The 18,859-nt window shown below is 39.1% G+C and overlaps 1 long non-coding RNA gene across 1 annotated transcript in view; it reads left to right on the plus strand.

Annotated features, from left to right (window-relative positions):
• Positions 1-18,859, plus strand: part of LOC101484179 (neuritin) — a 116,944-nt gene that overhangs the window by 72,283 nt on the left and 25,802 nt on the right. The window contains exon 2 of the long non-coding RNA XR_001342056.3: positions 10,733-10,877. This is a non-coding gene — a long non-coding RNA (neuritin). The remainder of the gene's footprint in view (positions 1-10,732; positions 10,878-18,859) is intronic.

Genomic DNA, 18,859 nt, shown 5'->3' on the forward strand with positions numbered 1-18,859 from the left:
ATTAGACATAATTCCTATGTAAACACATTACTGCAATAATTTGGTACCTATTAGGAAAATGTGCCATCTCTTTTGTAACACCACATTGTTATTTTTTTATGAGACAGTTGTAGTAATGTAAAAGAAGATTTCAACATATAACTGGGTAATTACTCTCTCTTATTCAGTTTTTCCCTTGAATGAGAGTGAGATAAGATGCCAGTGTCATAGTTTTGTTTTAAGCACAAGGATTTATTCAGGGCCCTGTTAGCCCAGGCTTACCTGAGGGTTAAAAGACGTAGCGTCGGCAACGACCAATCACAAACATGGACAACTTTACTATCAGCCAAGAGCAAAGCAAGTTCACTAGTGCTAGGATATATATATTTTTTTCCTTTTCTGGATTCAACTACCCTTTCCTTAGGAATCCTGCTAAGCGATATCAACTTGGTAAATCAAACCAATGAGTCTGGGGGTAAATAGAATAGAATTATCCTTTAATTGTCCCGCAAGGGGAAATTTGGTTGTGACAGTAGCAAAAAAAAAAAAAAAAAAAAAAAAGCACATATACAAACAGAACAGGACACAGAACAAAAACACACACAATTTTTTTTACAGAAAAAAGTATTTACATCATGGACAATAGTTACAAAAACAGATTACTGTACAGTTATTAAGATTATTGTACAGATAAAAATGGCAAACCCAGGTTGTAGTGTGCAGACAGAGCAGGGTACTGGAAAATGTTTAAATAATTAAGAATATTTAGAATATTTAGAAAAAGTGCAGATTGTGCATTGTACCTGTGCATTAAAAAGTAAACGTGTAACATCCAATAAGTTAGTATATATAAACTGAGAAAAATAATGTGCAAGTTATAACAGTAGTAGTTGTTCGGCTGATTAGTGCAAATTACAGCGCTGATGTAAACATCTATGTTTGTTGGGAGCAGTTTTGATTGTATAGGCAGGTGTCTCCTGGCAGCAGAGAGATATATTTTACAAACAAACAAAAAAGATATAACATTGAAAAAAATCCCAAAATCCAAAGCTTTACATGTAATACACACCAAACACAGTTTACTGCAGTGAAGACAGTGTGTCAAAGCATGTGTAATAGGAGAAATACTGTACAGTATGTATAGTAGGCCACTCAAAAGCACTTTGCATGCTAAGACTGGACAGGTCCACTTAAAGCCGGGAAGGAATGCATGACTAATGAGGAAAGGAAAGCAGTGAGGGCTGAAGACTTTCACTGCCCATCTGACCACAGATTTAAGATGGGGGTATACTTAAAATTAAATTCAGGCACTACTTAAATATAAGCAATTTATTCTTTTGGCATGTTCATGACCGTTTTAGTCTTTTTCTTCCAGTTTCAGCAATTTTTCGCAAGTATGACAGCGAACATGGAAAACAACTAACATGGGCAGTTTGGATTCGGCTAACAGAGACACTCTCTACTAACACTTTACTTTTTGTTAAAGTTTATAGTTATGACTCGATCAAGTTACCCTGAACCCTACCCTGAACTGCTACATAGGCTTAGGCTGCTGGGGGCTTCCAATGATGCACTGAGGTTTTCTTCTTCACTCACCTCTTTCACTGTGTGTTTAGAGACCACTCTGGATTTAGTAATTAATTATTACTAATCTCTGGCTCTTTTCCACTGTGTGTATTTTGTTCTATTTTTCTCCCCTCACCCCCAACTGATCACAGCAGGTACTTGCCCCTCACTGAGCCTGGTTCTGCTGGAGGTTTCTTCCTGTTAAAAAAAGAGTTTTTCTTTCCCCCTGTCACCAAGTGCTTGCTGAAGTGGGTCATCTGATTGTTGGCGTGTTCTCTGTATTAATGTAGGTTCTGTATCTTAAAATATAAAGTGCACTGAAGCAACTGTAAATAAAATTGAATTGAATTGAGCTGGTATTTATTCAGTGCCTTTCTACTCTTATGTATTAGTTTGAATATTTTCACATGAATCATTTGATTAGTCAATATTACTCAGGGTTAAACTTGAAGTTAGCTCACTAGGCTTTGTGATAGATTTAAAAAAATATTGAACAAAAACTGTCTTTAAAAATGATTTTGAGGGAAACATGGGAACTCTTTTTTGGTAAACAACAGCTTGGTGACCTGTCACAGCTTTAACTTGAACTTAAAAAGTAAGGTCACAGCATTACGCCTATTGTGAAAGAAAAACGGTCTTTTCCTACATGTCCTTCGGCAGCTTCTCTTCACAGTCACACTTTTTTTTTTTGGACCATGTGCTCCTTTATTGGTCATTACTCATCCTCTCGTCCTCCCCCATTGTCTCCTTTTCTCTCTCACACATTCATCTTTTCTCCTACTCCAGCTGTTTTTCCCTCCTCAGGTCTTCATTAAAACTTGATGGAGATGAGTGAAGCCAATAATCTTCAAACTTTTTGAACAACCAGGCCTGAAATCAATAGGATTCCTTTAAAAAACACAAAAGGAAAATGAGAATAGGAGAAGCTCTGGTTTATTAAATATTAAACAGTAAATCTCTGGGGAGGTGGGGAGGAGCTGTGGCGATGCAGTGTCTGACCCAATTAGCATCTCCTGTTCACCTGCCAGGCTACAGCCGTGGTTCCTCTCTTGACTTTTACCCATCACGACAAGCCTCTTCTGGGACAGACACACTCTTCAGCAGTGTTACCTCCGCCGTCTTGTACACTAATTATGACATGATGCATCTGTGCCTGTCACACCATTGAAGAGGGCCATTTTAGCTCGGTCACTATCAGCTCCAAAACGATCTCACTCTTCGGGAGAGATGGCTGTCACAAGTCACTGTGAGGCTCCTCTGGGATGAGCTAACTGTTTTGTAATGCTGCCTCAGCTTTTTATGTCACCTGTCTTGAGTTTCCGACAGATATTTTAGCTTAACTTTAGAAATACTCTTATGTATACATACACATCTATTTTAGCAAAACGTTTTAAGATTTAAATCTGCGTTATTCAGTCTGATTGTTGAGGCCCCGCATCATGTCGCATTGGGGACATTTTTGAGCACTATAGTTAGAATTACAGCCCATAACAGCATCAGATATTGTCCTGTTTGAAGTATTTTGTTCTTTTAGGTGCATTAGGCAGAAACTATGGGAAAAATGCACATTTTAAAAAAATAAACCTATTGTTTTGCGGCTCTGCCCTCTTCACATAAGATGAGCGTAGGAATATGCCAAAAAGCTGTGTACGCATAAAAAATGATGCAATACTGGACTGAACTGTCCAATCCCTGGTCTATAAAGACACGCTATGAGCAATGTTTTATAAATCCTGAAAACAAAGCCCAGAGGAGTGGCAGGAGCCTAGTTCTTTCTCTGAATTACAATATGCTCAAAGGTTATTATGGATTTCTCTGTCTGATTATGCCAGAAACATGATGGTTATCCCCCAGCTTTAAATCTTTAAGCAACTAACCTTTTAGCTTGTGTAAAGTCTAGAAAGTTTGTGTGCACTATTATCATAGTATCTTTTTTTTTGTACGTTTGTCACACTTAAAATCTTTCAAATCATCTAGATGAAGTTGTTTATTATTAACAGGAATAAAAATAAAAAGGGAAATAAAAGCTAACGGAAAGCTAAGTTCAGTTTCTCTAGCCACACCCAAACCTGATGACGTCCATACACATTCTCAATAAAGAAGAGAAAATGGAGTAGACCAAAAGATCCTGTGAGCTAAGGAAATTGAAGTACAAATGAGAAACAAAGTCACTGAGATCTCTTCGTTGGGAAAAGGCTATAAAGCCATTTCTAAAGCTGTGGGAACAGTGAGAGCCATTATCCACAAATGGTGAAAACATGGAACAGCGGTGAACCTTCCCAGGAGTGAGGAGGAGATCAAAATTACCCCAAGAGTGCAAGAACGACTCATCCAAGAGGTCACAAAAGAACCCAGAACAACATCCAAACATCCTGAAGGAGAATGTCCAGCCATCTGTTTGTGGCCTCAACCTGAAACACATTTAGGTTCAACAATGATCAAAACACTCCAACAAGAATTATAACAATAATGCAAAGATGAGTGGGACAAAATTCCCCCACAGTGCTGAAAAAGACTCATTGCCAGTTATTGCAAACAGTTAATTGCAGTTGTTGCTGCTAAGGGTTATTAGGTTTCGAGTGCAACCACTTTTTCACACAGAGCCATGTAGGTTTGGAGTTTTTTCCTTCCTTTAGAAACTGCATTTTGTGTTTACTTGTGTTATCTTTGACTGATATTTAAATTTGGGGGTCACCAATTTTTCTGACAAAAACTTTAAGAACCAGAGGAGCTCCCAAAAGAGTTTCGATCGTTTTGCAACTCTAATTATGTTTGCTACATTAAATTCCCCTTTTGTTTTGTTTTTCCACAGCCGATGACTGTGGGTCACTAACATTAACTCTGAAGCCACCAAAGCTGAGCTGTGCTTGAATGCAAAAAAGTGCTTTTATTTCTAAGCATGCAGACTCCTCCACAGAGGTTTTATCTATTAGTATATCCATTTTGCTTACTTTACTGTGTCCCAGAGAGCCAGCACCATACGCTGACTCATTGTTATAGCTATTTTAGACTTGTACATGGTGTCCAGTTTTTAATGTAGTGTAACCATAGTATGCCCCCTCCACTGTATAACTAATAACCAAAACCTGTAGATATATCCAGTTATATCTAACACAGAGTTACCTAAGAAGGTATAATTAAAGATAAATATTATAGTTTTTGTAAGAAGAAAGGGCTGTTTTTTTAATCTCATGTGTATGCAGTGATAACTATTCAAACATTGTGATTCAATAAGCAACTAGTCATTGGTGTGCGTGGCCCATCACAAGGCAGGAGCCTCGAGATGAAAGAGCAGGCAGATGCATTTTTAAAAAAAAGGAAAGACAGGAATAAGCAGCAGATGGCAAAAGCAAGAATCTGCCAAAACATTTTATTGCACCTCCTCTTGTTTTCACCTTCTTCATCACTAGCGAGGAGACAGAAGGTGGAGGTAAGGAAACGCCATAAACCAAAATAATTCTGAAATCTTTGTGTAAATCAGGCATGTTTGTTTTCTGTTTCAACCCGTCACCTCTCAGCTGTGAGGTGAAGTGACGGGTGACTTAGTGTTTCCAGACACACGTCAGGTGTTCTATTGATTTCCTGTCTATCCTCCACCTGAAGCAATGAATCTGGGACGTACTTACCTGTGTAAAAAAATATCAAGAATGAAAGAGTTACTAGTGAGGAAAGATGTAGCAAGATAATCACACTCTACTGCAAATTAATAATGACTCTCATAAACTGTTCATATTTTTTTCAATTTAAATAAGATTCAAATTAAAAAATAACTAAAAATAAATAAGAGTTTAAAAAAAAATCCATTTACTTAAATTATTAGGATATGCCTTAAAATTAGTCAGTGGGTATTATTGAAGCCTGTGTTGCTTTGACAGAAGCCCTCAGCTCATCGTTTTTTGGGGGTTTGGTGTTTCTCTTCTTCCTCGTTATAATACTCCATAGATTCTCTGTGGTGTTCAGGCCATGCAAGGTGGCACTGTGGGAAGGCACTAAGTCCTGCTGGAGAGGGAAATTGGTGTCTCCATAAAGCTTGTCAGGAGGTGGAGGAATAAAGTGACCTCCTGGTAGATGCTGTGTTGACTTGGACTTGTTAAAACACAGTGGACCCGACCGCCTCCAACACCAGCAGGTGAAACGGCACCCCAAATCATCACAGACTGCAGAAGCTTCACACTGGACTTCAAACATCTTGGATACTGTGCAACTTCACTCTCACTCCACACTCTAGGACCTTGATGTTCAAATGAAATGCAAAGTTTACTTTGATCTAAAAAGAAGACTTTGGGCCACTCAGCAACACTGCAGCACTTTTCCTCCCTAGCCCAGGTATGATTCTTCTGACGTAGTCTCTGCTTCAGGACTGTCCTGATATTAGGAATGTAAAAGCTGCAGCTCGTTTCCTGAAGACATCTGTGCATGGTGATGTTTTCATGGCTGATGCACTGATACCCGCCTCAGTCCTTTCCTTGTGAAGCCTTCCCAAGTTCTTGAGTTGATTTTTCTTGACAGTCCTCTCAAGGCTGCACCTTTTCCTACCACAATTTTTCTTCCATCAACCTTCCAATAATATTTTTCAAAAGCCAGTTGAATAACGGCCTTTTCAGCCCTAATCGTCTGTGTTTGAAGGGGTCTTTATGTATCTTACAAAGATACCTCCCATGTGCCTCTTGGGTGAGGTGTTCGGGGCACGTCCAACCGGGGGGAGCTCTTGGAAGACCCAGGGCTTGCTGGAGAGATTGAATCTATCAGCTGGCTTTGGAGAGGTTCTGTGTCTTCCTGGATTAGCTGGAGGAGGCGGCTGGGGAGAGAAAGATCTCGGCATCTCTAAGAGACTGCTCCACAGACCTGGAAAAGCAGCAGAAAATGAATGGATGGATTTAATTTGATTCATTATTAATCTACCTGTTGTTTTCACATTAATACACGCTTTACAACACAGCTCAGGGTGACTGTGTATGCTTGTCCTCTGCTGTTCTTTTTAATAGGCTATATATTTGAGGATAAAGATCCGGTGTCTTCTAGTTTAGATTTAAACTGGAAAAAGGCAAAGCATTAATTTGATATAAAAACTGATGAGCAAATTTAGCAACATTTAACCAACAATTCTTAAATAATGGCATCAAAGTTTGACTATCCCTTACCACTTGCCTCTAGCTTGTGGGAGGCACATAATTGTAGTACTGGGGGAAAAATATTTTATGTAAACCCACAATCATTACATATTCCTTGGCAGTTTAATTGGGAAGACAAGTCATTATTATAAAAAACATATTTTCCAAAGAATAGGGTTTATATTTCTGGCTCAGGATGGTGAATCCCCGTTGTCTATCTTATAAAGAGCTGATTGGTTTGTTTTTGGGAATCAAGCTTGAAATGTTGAGATTAGAATTAAAAGTGACAAAAAGTTAAAAGCCTGTGATGGAATAATTCCTTCTTTTGCTTTCATGACACTTTACCAGTCCCTGAAGTCTTCTCAGGCCTCTGATTCATATTCATTTGCTGCTGCTTGAAAGATGAGAAAGAATCATTTGAATCAAACACTCATGCCTCTGCCCTGAAAAAGCTCTCGTTGTCTGAGGCGCGTACATGAAAGCTTGGTTCTCTGCCATTTCAGGCCTCAGTAAATACCAGCGCAAGACCAAAACACGCAACACTTTTTAAATTATTACTTCAAAATGCATCACCTAATTGTGCATCTGTGGAAGAACTTCCTCTTCTTTCCAAACTCAAATGTGACAGATGAGATGCTGTAAACAGCTACGTGACTCGGGGCTCTCGGGAGTGGCATTTGCACTTTAGTGGCAGATTTTTTATGTCCTCAGAGAATTTTCATACACAAACAAACAAGAAGCAGATTTTTGAATGGCCTCTATATTTTTTTATTTCTCTCGATGTGTCATATAGGGATGAATCATCATGCTGAGAACAGTTAACCTCAAATCTGTAATATATTTAACAAATTTATGACTTGATTTGAAGTATTCACTTCAAACTATAACATCAGACAATGTCATTTAACTTGAATTCACCTGTAACCACTTTCTGACACCGGAAACTGCATTTTTAATATGAAGCGTTGTATTCCCCCTGTGTCAAGCATGCTCCCCCGATCTTTACCAGATACTTTGAAGTGACAGCAAACAGCTCGTCTTGCTTGTTGTGTCCCAACAATGCACGCTGTCAACTGATATGATGCTGCTTGAGCTGCTTGACACATGACAGATTTGTTGGTGTTGCTTCTGGTTGTATCCTTTTCTGAAAGGTATTTGTATTTCTGCAGTTAGCATATTTCTCATTCAAGCTGTAAATGCAAAGCTTCAAAATCAATTCTGATTTGAAGAACGAATGAAGTGACCTTATATGCGTAAAAGAGGACAATCAGAGAATATCTGCTATTCTGCAGCTTTCCCCCTCACTTTTATTATGTTTCAGCGTCATGGGGTTATTGCTTTTTTCCAACATGCAATATTTCTGTCATTTTTTTAAAAAAAAAAGTGTGATCCAGTTCCAAAATGCCTGACAGACGCGTTGCAGGGGTAGGCAACTCCAGGCCTCGAGTGTCGGTGTCCTGCAGGTTTTAGATCGCACCCTGGGTTAACACACCTGAATCAAATGATTAGTTCATTACCAGGCCTCTGGAGAACTTCAAGAAATGCTGAGAAGTCATTTAGCCCTTTAAATCAGCTGTGATGGATCATGGACACATCTAAAACCTCCAGGACAATGGCACTCGAGGCCTGGAGTTGCCTACCCCTGCGTTAGAGAGTAGCTGCTAGACATGGTGGAGCTTTAGCAGGTGATGCTACCACAGATTCTAACAGAAACACCTCTTCATATGGTTATTTTAAACAAGCAGCTGGTTGCTATCACCCACATAATCAGGTGACCCTATATAAGTTGTAAGTAGGTCATCTGAACTGGCTAAAAATGAAGTGAATATGTTAATCCCAAAAAATAAACTTTCTCGAATAGTGAGGAAGTGCAGTTTGAGGCCAGAGCCAAAAGAAGCGAGCCGGTCGCCACAAAACACAACGGAAAAAAACATGTTTACAGCCTGGTATGAAAATTGGTTTAGGTTTCAGTAGCTGATTGCACGGGGAGTGAATTTTTATAAAACTTATGCATTATTAAGGGTGTGGGTGCTTTGAGTGACAGGTGGGTGCTCTCTTGTGTTCAGTGTTTGGTTGTGTTAAAGAAACTCTAAAGATGCTGCTGTTCATGTTCTGTTTTCCACTATAGTATGCAAAAGAATTCTCATAGGATACAGTGGGACAAAACATGAGACACCAGGTGACCTGAGGTTGAGCAGGCCCCAAATTACATGCCAGCAGCAACCCACAGATCAGCCCTCTTAATCCTAAACCACCTTGTAACTTTTTCTGCAGCGTTGCTCACAGATTGAACGGCCCTCCTCTTGGCCTCTCCTGTAAGTCCCAACCACGTGAGGACTTTGCAGAATGAATGTCCTGCAAAACCTCTGCATCCGACTTCAAGCTCATAGAGGATTCTGATCTGATCTCCAGCTTCTTTTTATTCTCTTAAGAGAACCCTAGGCTCTCTCTTTCACAGCATGTCTTCCTCGCCTTAACCCAACTGACTGCGGCAGATGGCCGCCCCGCACTGAGCCTGGTTCTTCTGGAGGTTTCTTCCTGTTAAAAGGGATTTTATCCTTACCACCGTTGCCAAAATGCTTGCTCATAGGGGTCATATGATAGTTGGGGTTTTCTCTGTTTTCTTTGTATTATTGTAGAGTCTTCATCTTACAATATAAAGCACCTTGAGGCAGCCATTGTTGTGATTTCATGCTATATAAATAAAACTGAATTTATCTGATTTATCTGCAATGACCCCTATACATTATATACATTCTTTCAAATGGCAGTTGATCAGGGTTAGTTGGGGCAGGTCTGTTCTACTAATTGATGCATGCACGTCTGTATGAGTTAGCATGCCCAATCAACGTGATATGACTGATCGTGAAACATGCAGGCTGTTTTCTTTTGCATTGTGCGCCTATTTGTAAATATGTTTCATGGATTTTGTGTCAAAATAGCCAACTGATACAAATTCTGATCATATTGTGAAACTGGGATTGGGTGCCCTCTTTTAAAGCCTGTTGACTGTACAAACTTTCTTGAGAAGATTCTGGACGGGCATAGCTGTGAACAGCGACGTAAATAACTGACTGTGACTTTAACACTAGTTTGTTATGCTTTGTTTCTATAAAATGGTGATGAACAGGAAAATAAAAGTCAGAAGAACAACTGAAGGAATAATCAAGAATTTGTGTAAACTGAAATCTCATCTTGTTTGATTTCATTCTGCTTTTCAGTTTGACTTTGTTTGTTACCAAATTTCTCATTATGGGAAATAAAAAGCAGCTGCCACTGAAGCTACAGTAGCAGCTGCTGGTATATACAAATATAGGTGTTTACATAGAAATAATTATTTCTGCTTGTGGACTTAAAACAACTTACCTGATTGCATCTGTCTCACTTGCCAATACAGTAATTTTTTTTAATGGGCAGCTAACGAAGCATGAAAAAGAGATGACATTTATTTTTTATCCCTCATAGTCGGCTCTAATTGGTTGGCTGCTCTCCAGAGCTGGAAATACAAATCAGTGGAAATAACACTAGCCTTCAAATTGCCGAACAAATTTGAGATATGGGTGATGATTCAGATGTCTGAAAGGAGACTACATCGATGGAATTTGAAGTGTTTCCTCTTTTTGAATGAAAATAGGCATCTTGTCTGGGAGCTTTCATTAGTCTGAGTATTGGCAGCATTTAAACATGATTTGTGTAGGTTGTTACTGAGAATAAAAACAACTCCGACTGGGCTTTTCTCTTCCATTTCCTGGTCACCGAGCCTTCATGTGTCTCATATTGTAAGCTATAAATCAGCAGTGGGCTTTAACTCGGAATGATTGAGGGGAGAAAAAGATCAAAGTTAGGCCTACCTGTAGGTTATACTCAACTCTTCAGTCCTATAACTTTAGCTCCACTGATATACTTTCTATTATTAGGTACAACAAAGTGTTACGTTTACCGCTAACTACTGCAGTCAGATTTCAGCTCAGATTAATCTGTTTTATATGAGTTATTTTTTTCAGTTAAATTTTACTCTGTACTTGTGGTTTTGCAAATAGTTACGTACTTTTTGTGTGTTTGTGTTTGTTTTCCAGTGCTGAGTCCGTGTTCTGCAGTCTCAGCCAGAAGGTGTCACTCCATCTACAAGGGTTTCGCTCAGTGTCTGATGGCTCTGGGCGACAGTTTGACGGACAGCGCCCGCAAGGAGGAGGACACGCACGAGATACACTCCATCTGCAGGTCATTCACTGCAGTCACAACAGTGCAGTTTCCCTCAGATCACTTTCAGTATTCAAACACTTGTTAGTGCCCATTTGGTTATTTAAGAGAGTGGGTTAAGAAATTAAAGGCAGAAGCTCTGTTGGGAAAGAATTACTGATTCTTGGAATTGGAAATAGCATGCAAAAAAGTTTAGATAAGAATTTTGCAATTCCACCTGAGTAGCCTGCTGTCTGAAATCGATAAGGCAGATAGAGGCCAAAGAATGGTGCAATCTGGTACCACAGACTGAAGTCTTGTCTCTCTAATTCCTCACTATGCTCGGTCTTGCCTTTTTACATGCAGTTATGAATAGATTTTTCTCAAATTATGCTGTGTGAACATTAATACATTTTTACCAGGATTAATAACTGCCTGTAAAGAGTTTACCCATCACTGTGAGGCAGAATAAGCCGTAATGCAGTTGTGCGCTTTACTTAGAAGGCGTTACATCCTTTAAATTGCACTCTTCAGTGTCTAGTGAAAACATAAATGAGAGTATTGCTGGGAATGTTCACTTCCTCCACAGTATATTTGATAAAAGTCACTAAACCTCCAGCAGTTATTTGTACAAAACATTTTGTTTGGGACAAATAAAAAAGAAAAAAAAAAGTTAAATTTATTACAGTCAGAGATATTCAGACACACAGCTCACAGTGTGTGCGAAGGTAAATGAGGATACTATCTTAATTGTCTGCTAATGATTAGATGATTAGATGATTAGCATTATCTACACTGACATCATGTTTTAGTTAGCTGTTTTAGCTTTATCCCTCTCCAGCACATGTCAGTTCTCAGATAGAGCAGTTTACTCTCCTTTTAGAAGAGTAGCTTAACTGGTTACCCGTCACTTCACGATGCTAATTATTACTTTTCCTTTTACTGCTAAAAGTCACCATTATTAACTTGATGTTCCACTGGTGGGTCTCTAGCTGGCACTTTGATACCAGTCTCTGTTTTTGTGTTGGTATTAAACTTCATATATGATTAACATACCAACATTTTGACCCAAAAGTAAACTTGGGCATTGAAAATAAAACTATTCTGAAAAAAATGTTAGTTATATTATGCTGTTTGCGTACCATCACACAGAAGATGCTGGACCACAAAACACACATTAACTGTTTATATTTCATCTATTTATTCCTCCTCTTTTGCAAACGTAATATTCATTTGCCTTTGTGCTGCGTCTTTGACGAGTCAACATCACAGGACTGTGAATGTGCTCCCCAATAAAATAAAAATTGATTGAACAGAGTGGGTTATATGAGAGGAATATCGAAGCTCTTATTTAAAGAGACAGAAAGATCATGGTGATGGAGGTGAAATCAATTTCAACATGTTTATCTTGTTCACTGTTTTGTTTTATATGACAGTTAATTTGACACTGATGCTAAGCTGCAACTGTGAGCCTACAACGTTTTAAGCTATGAGTGAAAACAGGATGTTTAGCTCCAAGCCTGTTTGGTGAGTAGATACCACCACAGTTACTGGTTTACTGTCACAGAATCTTTAAGTCAAAGCAGGATGGAGGACTTAAATGCAGAAAAAACTAAGAAAGCTGTAACAGTTTCAACATCTTTATCGACAGCAACAGCAACAACGTTATTTAGAAGTTAGAAGTTAGTTCACAGGGACAACTGGAGTTGATCAACCCGTCCAAATTAAAGGGGTCCACTAGGAGGGTGGACCCCTCTTAATGCGGCCAAACCAGAGATAAATGTTCCTCAGGCAGAATGCAAAGCTGACTGAGTGCAACTGACTTTATCTTACTTTGAGGACAGGGTGAGTCCTTCATGGAGGGAGGCGGCTGGTTTGTTGACTTGTAGGCAAGTGAGTTCCAGGAGGGCAGGCGACAAGAGTCAGTGATCTTGGTGAGAATGACCAGTTTCATGGGAGGAAGGTCCCTACACCGATCATAGGCTATGTCTACACTAATCCGGATAAATTTGAAAATGCCGTTTTCGTCTAAAAACGCTCTGCGTCCACACTATCGTTTTCAATCGTTTCCGAACAGCTGTTCATCCACACTGTCCATGTCCATGCGTGAAACATAAGACGATTCGACCTGCTCATTTCTATCTGCTGTTTATTTACTTTCCAGCTCTTTGAAGTGTCGTGGCAAAAAGTTGAGGAAAAGCACCGAGTTTTTTAAATTGACTGACAATGAGGTGGAGTTGTTGCAAAAGCGAATGAGAATTAAAGAATTTGAAGAAAAACTATCTGGAGCATGTACAAACTGATATTTATCTTTAATAGGGATGTCAAAATTGGGAGCAAACAAAACAACTCCTGTATAATGCCCTCTGCTATCTTAGTTTAATTGGCCACATGACTGTATCATATGACTAAAACACATCATCGTTTTCGAAAGCATGCGGTTACGCTGTCCACACTGCAACGCGAGCACCATTTTTAAATGTATCTGCTTTGGAGAGCATTTTCCAAAAGCTCAGTTTTCATTGACCAACAACGCAGTCTGAGTGTGGACGGAAGGCCAAAATGGAGAGAAAAAGATGTGTTTTCAAACAAAAATGTATTAGTGTGGACATAGCCAGGGGCGAAGCGTGGGGGTGGCTTACTGGGCTTAAGCCTGGGTTGTTTTGTCAGAAGCCCGGGGTCTTTTGGAGTGTAATTTTTTCATAGTTAGATGCCTGGCTGACAACTGTATAAAACAAAAAGTACACACAATATTCGAAGCACATAGTGCACACTGTGGGAATTTACGACTGTGCGTGAATCCCCCCTGATATTGGTATGATCCGAGCTCAGACACTAAGCGACTGAGTGAGGGGGCGGGGCAGCTGCTGCCTGTGAGTGCGCTGTTGGAGAAACGGAGCCAGCCATACTAAGGAGAGCTTAAGTTTGACCAGGTACCAAAGCAAATCATTCGTACTGTACAAATAATGTAAATATGACGGTGCATCACGAAAGATTGATATCAAACTGATCACTTGACCAATATTACGTTACTTGCTCTTCAAGTGAATCAACAAATGGCGAAATGAAAAGCCGAACAAATGCTATTTTTTAGAGTCTTAGCTTACATGTGTTTATTTCATATTTTCAGTTCTTACCCTCCCCGACTAAATCGGTTTCAGTTATGCACTGAAATATAAGAATGGACATTAGAGGGTTCTTTCAAAGAAAAAACTCAGGTAAATGTTATTTTATATATTATGCTTTGTATGTTGTTCAGTATATTTCTATGCAAAACAAGAGGGATTTCAGTACACAGCAGGATATTCACATTTGTAACCAGATATTTACACTTTATGGAGAAAACATAAAACATTTTTACTGTACAACATCAATTTAGAGTAAACTTGTTTTGTTTTGGATAAATATTGAAATATATTTTGAATTAGTTAAATGTCAGAATAAAGAGAGACAGAGCTTTCTGTTTTTTATCACTTTCATCAAATTTAGGAGTACATGTACACTAAGTTTATTGTTAATTAATAAGAAAACTCCAGAGGATTCCATTCTGAGCTGAAGAAGCTTCTGATAGGTTAGTAGAGTCCATGTGAGTAAATTGGTGACACACCTGTGGATGCATATAAGGCAAAACACAGAGCCTGTTTCTGTGACATGGGAACATCAAGAGATGTCAACAAAACACCAGGAAGAGAATTGTGGAGCTCCATAAGTGTGACTCAGTTTGAATGCAATTTGGTGCCATTTGCAATTAAGACATACAGATAGTTTCTCTCTTTACTCTTAAAGTTAACAAATATGTTTTTTATATTTATCAATCTAAAAAAAATAAACATTTAGTCTGATTTGATGTTACAATTAAAAAAGTGTTTTTATCTGAAGAGTAAATATGTGGTTTCAACTGTATATTTGATGATTGTCAGCACAAAGAGGGAGAGAGAGGAACAGAGAGGGACAGAGAGGGAGAGAGGACAGAACAGAGATGGAACAAGAGCAGGTGAGACACACATGTTAGTTAGAGCTGGGCGATATGAGATTTTTTCATATCACGATATGTTTTTTTCATTTCAGGCGATAACGATATCTATCACGATATAAGCCAAATAACTATATTTGTAAGATTTAAATGTGCCGTTGCTCACAAGTAAAATGTGAAATAATCAGCAGCTTGTTTTTATTTAAATATTTATTTCCCATAATAAGTTCAACAGGGTAGATGTACTTAAGGAACATGAGACTTTTTCAGATAAATAAAGGCAAATATTGCAAACTACACAAAAGGCAGCCGCTAAAGCGTTTAAGTTTCAAAATAGAACAAATGAAACAGACTAAATTGTCAATTCCACTTAGAAACAAAATATTAATTCTAAAAATAAATCTTAGTTTGTTTTACAGAAGAACAGACAAAACTGACTAACTTTTGTCAGTATCAAATAAACTGAGAACTAAAAGGAAATTCTCAATCTCTCCTTGTTGTATAGCTGAGCTTTTCAAACAGTTTTAACAGTTACTTTAGTCTGACAAAAGCCGAATGACGAATTAGCGCTTCCAGTCAGAGACTGAGGCTACGTCCACACGTACACGGGTATTTTTGAAAACTGAGATTTTCCGTTTTCGTTTTAAAAAATAATCCCGTCCACACATAAAGGCAGAAATGAAGGAAAACGCTGCTATGAACATGCCAAAGCAGCAGGTGGCGCTAGATTCCTAACCGTGCAGAAATGTTGGCCAATCAGAAGTCTAGAAGCCTCGGTGGGAAAAAGTAAACAAAGCTGGGGCATAGAAGCAGAACTGAGTCGTATGTGTGGACGGACAGTAACTGTGTGTATATGTAAGCATTTAAACACTGCAGAGAGTAGAAGTAACAGTAACAGTATTGTAGAAATTCATTTCACCGAAACAATAACGTGGTGCACAGTGTGACGCATGCACCAGTTTACTGTATTTCCAGACTTGCTTTCGGCACAATTTACAGTGCACGCTACTCTGTTTTTTGTCAGACTTGAAATAGCCGAAATACCTTCACACTACGGAACTTCTATGGCTCTTCCGTTCGACAATCTCTCCGGCGTTGGAACCATCATCTGTTTTCTCTTCGGTCACGCTCATTTCCTCCATTATGCGCTGGCTCCATTACCCGCTGGCTGCTTCCCAAACAAACACGTGCGGCTTGGCACTTGCGCTGTACGTAACAAGTCACGCGACGTGACGCTGCGGCTGTGATTGGTTCGGCTCTGCGCTACTGAATTTGGATCGGCTGACCCTTTTTTTTTTTTTTTTTTTTTTTTTTTTAAGAGGACAAGAGCGGCGAGGTCTATCGCGATAGCTTAATTTCTCTATCGAGTAAAAGTTATATCGCGATACATATCGTTATCGTTCTATCGCCCAGCTCTAATGTTAGTCAAATGGTTGTTTACCAAAAGTATCACCGTATCATAGGTACTCATGTATCTCGTACCTAGTGTTTCTTTTTAGGTTTGTTATTTTTCAAATTCTATATTTATTAAGTTATGCGGGCTTGTTTGCACAACAAGGCTAAATAATTATTTAAACTTTTCTCAATCTAAATAGTGGACTTTGGTAGAATTAAAAAATAAGTGTAGTGCAGGTCTATGATGATTTTTAGTTCTATTATCATCTAGTTCTGATTCTTGTTCTGTCTTGGTTAAGTCCTCAGTAGTCCTGATTTTGAACTGTTGTAGTCCTGTTTTAATTCTGGATCAGTTCTTGGTCTGGTTGAATTGGGGTTTAGTCCCTGTGTCTTGATACAGGCCCGACTTTGTTCTGCCTTGCTGCTTAATTAAAAAACTAGTTTATGGTGTCCTGCATATGTGATATATTTTTATCCTATATGAAGTCATTCTTTTTTGAACAAAACTCAAAACAGAGCCTATTAATCTTTCAGTCTTTCAGTCATTTCTAAAATAATAATCCCACATGCATACTACCCTTTAGGGCTAAGCCCCGGGTGTTTCAAATGTCTGGCTCCGCCTCTGGACATAGCCTTAGGTGAGGGGAAGGTTCGCTGGAAACAGGGAGACAAAGGTGTTAGCAGCAGGGTGCAGAAGGTAATAGTGTAATAGAGTAATAGTGGTAAGCTGATCCTTAAATGCTAGTGGGTGGTGAATTCAGTGAGTCTAAGGAAGGAACCTGAACTTGTGTTGGAGGTTCAGGGATACTGTCAAGGAAACACCCTTGATACTGGCTATAGTAGGTTTCACAACACCTAATAATCAACCTCCACATGAGGGGCTGGACTATAATTATCTGAAGTTTTCTTTACCGTCGAAGTATAATCAAAGGGTGCATGGAAGTTTTCCTGAGGTGCTTTGATGGGATGGAGTTGTTAAGGCCAATTCGGTCTCTGTACAAACACAGGAAAAGGTTAGTCCTCATTTGAAGGGGGAAACTGATAAAATAAACTGATGAATTGGTGTAGCATATACAGTGATGTGGATGAAATGCATATCTTTTATGGTAACAAGAGAATGTAGAGTTGATCTTGGACAGCTTTTCTGTCCATTTTTGCTTATGGAGAGCTTTGCAGACCGTCACCTACAGATTGTAGCTGTTTAGTGTCTGCAGATATTCTGGTGCTTGTGTTTCTATTATTGTTGGTTCATTAGCAACCCACAGTGCAAAGTGATAACTTACAAAGAGCTGAAGTGAAACAAGTATTACAAAACAGTCCACTGCAGACATTGGCTGTTCTTTTCATGCTGTTGATCTTTGATAGTTCTTCACTTCTTCTCTCTATATGTGGTGAACTACACTATCATTGCCTTTTATATGGCAGACCACTTTTCAGCCAATCAGCAGTCAGCCTATGCATGGTGTTGTCCATGCCAAGCTATATGCTTGTTGTTTTTTTAGTTGGCTTAAATGCAGTCATTTTTACATAGGTTGCATTCCCATCCGTGCAGGCTCTTCATAGGCAAACGGACACAAATATGCTAAATCCCACATTACTGGTCAATCTATATTGCTAACATCAGAAGCTGTAGATGGCAACTGAAATAATAAGATCGCAGAAGCAAGTGGCAGATACGAGGTTTCACTGAAGGATAGCTAAGCTCTCCCTTAAAGTCTGACTCAGTTCCTCACTGTTTTATGAGGGGTTCAGAGTAGAAAAGAGCCAGCTGAGGTGGTTGAGATCACTCCCCTTTCACACCTCGTCGGTGAGGTCTTTTGGGCATGTCTGACTTTGGCAGACAGAAGACATCCTGGAGATATTGCGTCTCTTTGCTGGTCTTGGAATTTCGTGGTATACCATGAATAGAGCTGGAGGAGATGGCTGGGGAGAGGGAAATCTGTGAATCTCTGCTTAGTCTCTTACCCTATGACCCGGACCTGGAATAAGCAAGAAAAACTGGATGGGTGTTAATAATAAATTTGTATAGAAGTTCATGCCGGCTATACAAGTCCAAAGACAGATAAGTCAAAGATATACTGATTTAATCTTGTTTTTATTTCAGTTTGACTTTAAATATAAAGACTGCTGTCTCTGACCTTCGTACGGCGTGTCTTCACTCACTCTTTAACACTCCTTTTAGCCTCTCGTTGTTTCAGCTGGAGCCCTGAACATTTATCACTCCTCTTCTCTCCTCCTCTCTATTCTTTCTGTCTTCACTTCATTTCTCTATATCCTTTATCCATCCATTATTCTCTCCCTGCCCTTTGTCATCTCCGCTCACCGCTCTATTTATACATACCTCTCTCATCCATCTTTCACAGAAGACCTCTTGGGGAAGAAGATTTCTTAGGAGGGTCTTAGAATAGGACTACTGATCTGAGAGCAGTGTCTGTCAACTTAAATTTGTACAGATGCAAAAAAATTATAATGAATTTCCAGAGTCACCACATTTAAGTGTACAGAGATGCATCCCATCCAAGACCACTGAAGGAAGTCAGAGTGGGAGTTGCACAATTGTGCTAATTAAGCGGATATTTAATGAACTGTAATATGATATTTGACCAATGTTCCTCTTGATATATAGAATTTATCATGTGCATAAAGCATGCATGCT

This window comes from Maylandia zebra, linkage group LG7, assembly GCF_041146795.1.
Source record: "Maylandia zebra isolate NMK-2024a linkage group LG7, Mzebra_GT3a, whole genome shotgun sequence".
Classification (NCBI taxonomy): Eukaryota; Metazoa; Chordata; class Actinopteri; order Cichliformes; family Cichlidae; genus Maylandia; species Maylandia zebra.